At 35.0% G+C, this 8,014-nt stretch overlaps 1 long non-coding RNA gene across 3 annotated transcripts in view; it reads left to right on the top strand.

Moving 5' to 3' along the window:
* The window catches only part of LOC116993165, a 92,000-nt gene that overhangs the window by 16,260 nt on the left and 67,726 nt on the right, over positions 1-8,014 (top strand). The gene's annotated exons all lie outside the window — the stretch shown is intronic.

Genomic DNA, 8,014 nt, shown 5'->3' on the forward strand with positions numbered 1-8,014 from the left:
CATTGTTTTTCTTCTATATAAACTGTATTAATATAAAGATCCAGTGTTATGTGAGTAATATTTTTGAGTAATTCTATTCAAGCTGACAACAATCTTTCTTCAAATCAGCTTGTATCATAAAGTTTTTAAGACTTTGGTGGTCTCTTTCTAAGTTAATTCTCAAGTAGCATAAGCAGATGTCGCCTACTTCAAAAAGAAAAACAAAAAACCAACCAACAAGCCATAAACCAAAGCCAAGTAAATCTAAATGGTTCAGGCGCATTCATTAAACAAAAAAGTCTTACTGGAACCCCTTGGTTCCTTATCAAGATAAGAAGACACAATGAGCTACAAAAGTGAAGGGGTGCTACTTTTTTTTTTCCTCTCTAAGGTGTTAACTGAGTGAAAGCTATTTGATTCTCTTAACAATCCTCACATTTTTAATACAGCTGCTTCTAATAATGGAAACTTTTCTAACACAATTTGAGGGAAGAAGGTAGAATAAAATGTTCAATTGCAAATGTACACAGCCTTTCCTGTTGCAGACCTGATACAAGAAAAAACACTGGAAGATGAACACTTTAATTTTAAGACTTTAATTACTGTTTGATATAAACATATAAGTCCTCAAGCATCTAACAGAGTATAACAGTGCAATACTTATTAATACTTTTCTCATCATCCTTCAAGTTGAATTTCTAAGAGAGAACAGACATGATAGCCAGTATTCTGAATAGACTGAATTCTGTCAGTATTCTGAAGAGTCAAATAATCTTCATCCTTCAATATTCTTGTTCTTATATTACGTATTTTATGCTCTAACAAAAGCATATACATGGATTATTCCCATTTTAATCAAATCCATGAATGTTGGTAACATGAACCATACATTTTCTTTAATATTGTTTTTGAGCACAGGAAAATAAAGTAACTTGAGGTTTGGAGCAGAAATACAAGTGATACTTTCTAATATCACTAACTAATTTCACGTTAGGGTTCCATTATCACAGATAGATACTAGGTTTCATTTTTATTACTAACAGACTTTATTTATCACTGTAAAAATAGCCTGTTAACCACAGAAAGTAAAATTCACCATCAAAGTTCTGGTTTTGTTTAGGAATCAGACTTTTTCAGATATTCTGTCAAGTAGTAAACCCTAGATATCTATATGTGACTTAAAAGAAACTACATGTGTTTTAAATTCAGAATATTTCCCTGTAATACCTACAAAGCTCTAGGCACCTGAAGAGCATGTGCTAGAGAGCTAGAAGACAAGAAAAAAGGCCATTGGCAATGGCCAATGAAATCAGCTTCTTGACCAGAAAACCAAGTAGTGCAAGCAGAATAATAGCACTGCTTGCATGAACAGGAAACATGCTTTACCCTTACTGATGATCTATAAATAGAAATTATATATAAATATACTTTAAAATAAATAAATGAAAATCAAAACACACAAATGCAGGCAAAATTCAAGAATACATCTATTAGGGGAAAAAAATGAAACCTGCATTTATGATCATTTATCATGTGTTCAGACTATACAACTTTATCTCCAAATTGACATTCTAAATTTATTTTTCAAGTTATAACATAATATTCTGGGTTATCTATTGTGTGGAGCCAATAATTATGGAAGAAAATAGATGTAAGAGCATTATTACGACAGAAATATTTTGTCTAATCTGTTCTGAATTGTCAGTGAGGAAGATGCTGTAGCATCACCAGATAACTTGGTTCCAGTCCTTAATTGTCCTTGTACTTAAAAGGATTTTCCAAATATGTTTTTTTTGACTGTAAATTAAGATAATTTTTTCTTGTCCTTCCGCAACTGGGTACAAAAGACCATTGATGACCATCTTCTTCCCAATAATCTTCAGATGTCCTACTATTTTCCCTTACTATTTATTAGACTAAACAAATACAGCTTTTTTGAAATATGCCTTATAAATCTTGTTTTCCAAAAACCTTTTCACTCATGTGTTTTCCTATGGATTCCCCTTCACCTGAAAATTTAACTAATTTTCCTTTTTTAGACTTTATTTTAATACAGTAATTTCACGACTATAAGGCACACCCTTTTGACTAAAATTTTCCCCCAAACCCAGAAGTGCGCCTTATAGTCCGGTGCGCCTTATCTGATGTACAAAGTTCGGCAATTTGCCTACCCGGAAGTGAGAGCTGCGGCCCGGCCCCAGGGAGGGGGCACGGAGGGGCAGCGGCCACAGCCCGGCCCCGGAGAGGTGGCATGGAGCAACATCGGGCATGCCCTGGCCCCGCCGGGTACAGGTGGGCGCGGGGGCCCATGGCTGCCGGTTGAGGCCGGGCCTCGGCCAATAACCGCACAGGGGGGAGCTGGGGGCGGAGCCTCACTGCAAAAAAAAAGTGCGCCTTATAGTCCAGTGTGCCTTATATGATCTACAAAGTTGTGAATTTTGCCGACTCCTGGGGGTGCGCCTTATAGTCCAGTGTGCCTTATGGTCGTGAAATTACTGTAACTTTATTCACTGATTTTTATTCTGGCCATTTTGTATGCATCTTCTTTGATTTTACTTCATCTAGGTGATATACATGTTACTTGAAATTTTATGGAAGTGTAGAGCAGTAGGCCACACAGACCATTGAAACAAACTACACCTCTAGATCTCTTCAGTAACCTTTTTTTGGAAATGAGTAATGACAATTTTCTTTGAATACAAAGTCAGTCACTTTTTCTTACTTTTTTCCTTTGCTTCAAAAAACTGGACACACCAGGGATTTTGTATATCTTCTTAGTTTTGCATTTAACAGCTAAAACAAGAATTATAATATTCTTAATGAATAAGAGGATGGATGGATGGACAGACAGGCACAAATCCATTTCTCCTTTGAGAATCAAGCATAATAGAAGGGAGATTTGACTCACAGCCTGTATCTCTCTCTATTGTCTCAAAATTAATAATGTCTGCTGAAATACAGTTAGAAGTATGTTGGTAGTTGAAGTACACTAGGAATCTCTTTTTGATGATTACACAACTACTAGTTTGTGGTAAAAATATGCCACATTTTGTATTATTTTCAGTGAGTTTTGCCTGAATGAAGAAAAATTATTGTGGATCAAGAAAAGAAAAGAAAAAAAGGATTTAATATAATAACAGATCAATTCTGCAGCAACTATCTCTATTCACGTTTATCCCCAAATGCCTGCCTTTAGAGAATATAGTCTCTTCACTACTTTTGTTAACCACAAAAAATAGTAAAATTATTTTATTCCAGGAATTTTCAAATTATTTCCTTGGAAAGAAGGCAATGGGGGGAGGAGGCGAGGGGAGGGGGAGAAGAAGTGGTAAACTGCAGAGCAGTTTATAACATTTAGCCCAGATTTTCCATTTCTTTGCTCTACTTCATTTGCACAGACTATGCAACTACACCATAATCGCATATGAAAGTTCTTCTCAGAAGTGGTTTCTACAGCTTGGTTTTGCTTTTTATTATTAATTTAGTTTATTCATAAGGTACTTTCATAATGAATTTCTGAAATGTAGTAGTTGTTCTTTGTAATCTAGTTAATCTATCAATGGGCAAAATATCCCTGATACCTAGGGGTGTTCTCAACAGGCTACACGAATGAATAGACTGAAGGATTCCTTGCAGCACTACATTTTCTTCTCAGAGCCACCCAATCTCATTTCCAGAAAAGCCTCTACCCTTCAACCAAACTTCTGAATGCAGTTATCTCATCCTTCCCATACTTCAGTTCAGCTTCCAGCAGTTCCTAAAAACTGTCCCCCCACTTCCTCAGGAAACATAGACAGGCAATCCTTCAAGAAGTGATTATTTTAAGCAGGAGTGATGGGCATAGAATGTAATCACAATGAAGAGAGAAGCCGTCTATGAAGACTTATCTAGCAGACCTGTCCTATCTGCCATAAGATTTTTCAGAATCTCTTTTTGCAGAAGTCTTAAAGCAACTCTTTTCCTCAAAACAGGAACTACCAGTTCTGGCAGTTCAGAATTAGATTTAGCATATATAATGTACTCCAGCGAGAAGTGGGTAACTTCAAATATTTTGTTTGGCTGTTTCATGTAATTTTCTAAAACTGTACTCAAGGGCATCACAGTATTGTAATTTTATATAATTCACCTGCATTTCCAAAATACAAGGTCATTATAAGAAAGAAAACTTATTTTTATTCAGCTAGGTATGTAATATGTGTGACAGATTTGCTTTATGTTATTTTCTATCTATGTGCATATAATTCCAGTTTCTTATATTCTTCATTGATATTATCTTCCTTCTTTTAATGTACTGGCAAAACCATAATCCTACTGATGTAAAACAAGCCAAATGTACAGATCCATACATTCATACTACAAAAGGGATTTTTCATTATGCAGTTCCCTACTGTGTTGCACATCTGTTTGATGGCAATATGGTAAAGCCAGAATAGCTGGTTTGCTCCTCCAGAAAAGCTGCCTGCATTTCTGCAGAACAACTTCTCCAAATGCTAAATCTACAGGCAAATTCATGCTGAATCGTTGTTATGATGGTCTATTCTCTTACCAGTGTTCCATTAAGAATAATTTCATATTAAGAACTGCTTCCAAATCTCTACTCCTAATCTTACATCTCAAACTCTTGGCTATTTTCTTAGCACCCTACAATTTTGCCGAGTTTCTTTCATTTATGTGCTTTATGTCCACAGCACTCACCAGAGTAGCTGACTGGTTTCAGAATCTGAATTTGTTTTTATTTGAGCAGTTTATTTCCTCTCTTTACCTCTAAGTGACTTAAAAGACAATACTCAGCTGAATGCTAATGGATCATGTTCCAGCATTGTCTGATGTGCCACATTTTCCTTTCCTTTTTTATTTTCTGTCTTCAGACCTAAGTAGTTAATCCCAGGTCACAAAGTAGTCTATGAAAGTGATTTCATTTTCCCTTTTTGTGTAGCTTTTCGTGCACATAGTTTTCTACAACCTGTAAAATTAGAAATTATCATGGAAATAACTGGTGACCTCACAGGTCAAAAGGCTGGAACCTAATGGTAATTATATCACATACTCAACACTTGTCCAAGTAACACAGAGATTGTGCTCATTCCAAAACATCACTGCATGTAAGTTTTTTGGAAAACTGCATAAATATTCAGTAGAGCCCTTATCCCGTCTTGTGCATGATGAGGTGACTATTTTATATTGAAGCACGCCCACTTCAACATCAGGTCCTTCTCTAAAGTCTCATATATAAAATATCACAAGCATATTTCAGGCTTTTATCCTACAAAGTAGAAGGGACACAAACTGCATTTTAATATTGAACTAAATCTATTTACCCAAATGGTCCTATGCTGAGTTCTTTATTGGAACCTTGCTTACCTTGAAAAGAATATTCAGTCATCAAATGGGCTTTCAAGTTTCCATGTTAAAATACTTCCACATCAGATAAATACTGTTTTCCCCTCTATTGTCCTGTGATTTTCTTAAATTGCCCATTTTTCAGATTTTCTATAGTTCCTTCCCTTTTAATTGTCACATATTATATTCAAATGCAATACATTAATTGACATTTCTGGTCAAGAAATAGTAGTCTGTAAGATTACTGGTTTTCATGCCACTGTACTTTTGATTTAGAGCAATCTAGTACAGTTGTAATTACTACCAACTGGATATAGTTCCTAAGGTTACATCTGTGTTACTGAGTTGAAGAGGGCTCAGGCACATACTTGAGCTCTACCATGTGATAATCCAGGCCCTTCAACTGTTAGCCTGCTCTTTGGTATGCTTTTGGCCAAGGCCAAAGGGTTAGGGAATCTTCTAATAGGCAGTACAGATGAGGCTACCCTGGCTCAGGAGAGGAGATGGGTTAGCCAGGCAAATGTGAGTTATAGTTTGCTACCAGCTCTTGACTGGGTTGTGGTCCATAATCTTTTCTATGTGAAGTAAGAAATTAAATGCAGCCAAAAGTGGTAGAGAGATACCTTCATATGGTGCCGGTCCCAAACCTCCACAGAGGATGTGAGCTGCTGGCATATGAGAAGGACAGATCAGCATTAGGGTGACTGTGACTCCCTCAGAGCAGGCAAATTCTCAGCCTGCAAGTAGGAACAGACCTTAGCTACCTTGTGCTACCTCCAGTGAGCAGAACAGGGTACACAATCTGGAACCTTTCACATTTTCAGACACTTTTCTATATTCTCAATTACCATTTTTGTTCGCTGTTTCTTCAACCATCTTTTTAAATAAATGATCCAGATTTGTAGACAGTGGTCTTAAGATTTCCTTTTATTCAGTATTATTCTATGGGGGGAAAAAAGAAAAAAATTAAACTGCTCAAGAAACTTGAAAAAAATCAGATTTCCTGTGTTCCTTTAAGATTTTCACATACTTTCAGAATATATTAGCAAAATTAAACTAATTAAGTGGATAATTAGGTTTTCTTAGATAGCATCACATGGTCTAAGCTCTCTTTCTGTTATTTCTTTGCATGATGGCAAGTTTAAAGTTCTCCTTTTCAGTTCTGCTTCCTTTTCTACAACTTTATACTTCACTAAACTTTTTTTTTACAGTGGAATCTCTGTTATTCTATTGCAATGTTACTCTGAACCAGTTTTTTTGCTGCTACACTTCAAAATCATTATCTTTCTGTCAATGATTTTCACAATATGTTTACACTTTCCTGGTCTTTTTATTAAACTAGAAGTACTGTGCAGTCACAAGGTCTTAATTTTAGATCTAGTATCTCCTTTTTTCCTGATCACTATCAGATCCAGTAGTGAATTAACTTTCATTACTTCTTCCAGTTGTTTTAAGTGCTATACAAAAATCCTGTAATCTAGTTTGAAGAACCTCTTGCATGTAACTCAAGATTCCTCTTTTACAGCTTTTCATACATTTCCATATATATAGCAATATGTGTATGTATAACATGAATATAAAATGTCTATACATATATGTGTGTGTGTATATATATATATATATATGACAGTCATGGAGACCCTCATAAACCTAGAGAAAGTTAAAGAAATCAAACCTTCAATACAATCTTCATGGATTTTGCTTCTTCCATTTTCATTTATGAAATTATTTCTGTGTCTGTCAGCCATCTGATCTGCAGAATCTGCAAGCAGGGTGGTAGTTTTATAAATTATGTTTTCCTCACCTTATATTCCTCATATAGCTACAGATATTGATACTCTATTTATGTCTTAACCAGTCCTGTTTCTAATGCAATCAAAGAACAATTCTTGGAATTTGTAGTAGTATTGTATCTCTTAAGACCACCTGTACCTAAGTTGTATTTATGAACAGAAAGACCTTTTTTTCATCATTATTTCCTGCAGAACTTTATAGATTAAGTATATTTTCACATCTCAGTGTAGTAATTCACTCAACTTGATTCTCTTCTGGTAAATGTTTTACTCACTTGCTGAAATATCTTTCCTGTTTTGCTAGTATTTCCAGCTATGTTTTCTTTACTGTTCCCAATAGATTTAAAAATAGACATTTTAACTGATTTTTTAAACCAAGATTTTATTACTCAAAAATTGCAAATCAAAAAAATTTTATCATTGAACTGCAAGTTGGAATTCTAGATTAGTAGTATTATCAAAAAAGCAAGTTTCATAACTGCAACTGCACCAATACAATACTCTCAAAACTAGTTTTGTAAAACTGTGCTAAGTCAGTTTGATGTACTTCCTTCTAACAATAATATGCCATTGTTAGAATTCTATTATTTTTCATGATAAGCAAGGCCTTAGTCCATAACAACTCTGCTGTAAAATGAATATGAGTATTAAGTCACAGATTATTTCAGGATCTGTATTGCCTTACATTGTTAATAGAAAGCACAAATCTTCAGCAACCAGGAGTGACTTAACTGTATGTTGTCAATGTGCATCATTTGAGGATATACTGCTAAAAGGTTCATCAAGTTTTAATATTCTTTTGTTTTCTGTGGATAATTTTCATATAGTTTTTCTTTATAAACTTAGTTGCAATCAATGCAACTCAATTTTAGCAAAAAACTTACTGTTTCTACTGTTCAACA

The sequence above is a fragment of the Catharus ustulatus genome, chromosome 2 (genome assembly GCF_009819885.2).
Source record: "Catharus ustulatus isolate bCatUst1 chromosome 2, bCatUst1.pri.v2, whole genome shotgun sequence".
Taxonomy (NCBI): Eukaryota; Metazoa; Chordata; class Aves; order Passeriformes; family Turdidae; genus Catharus; species Catharus ustulatus.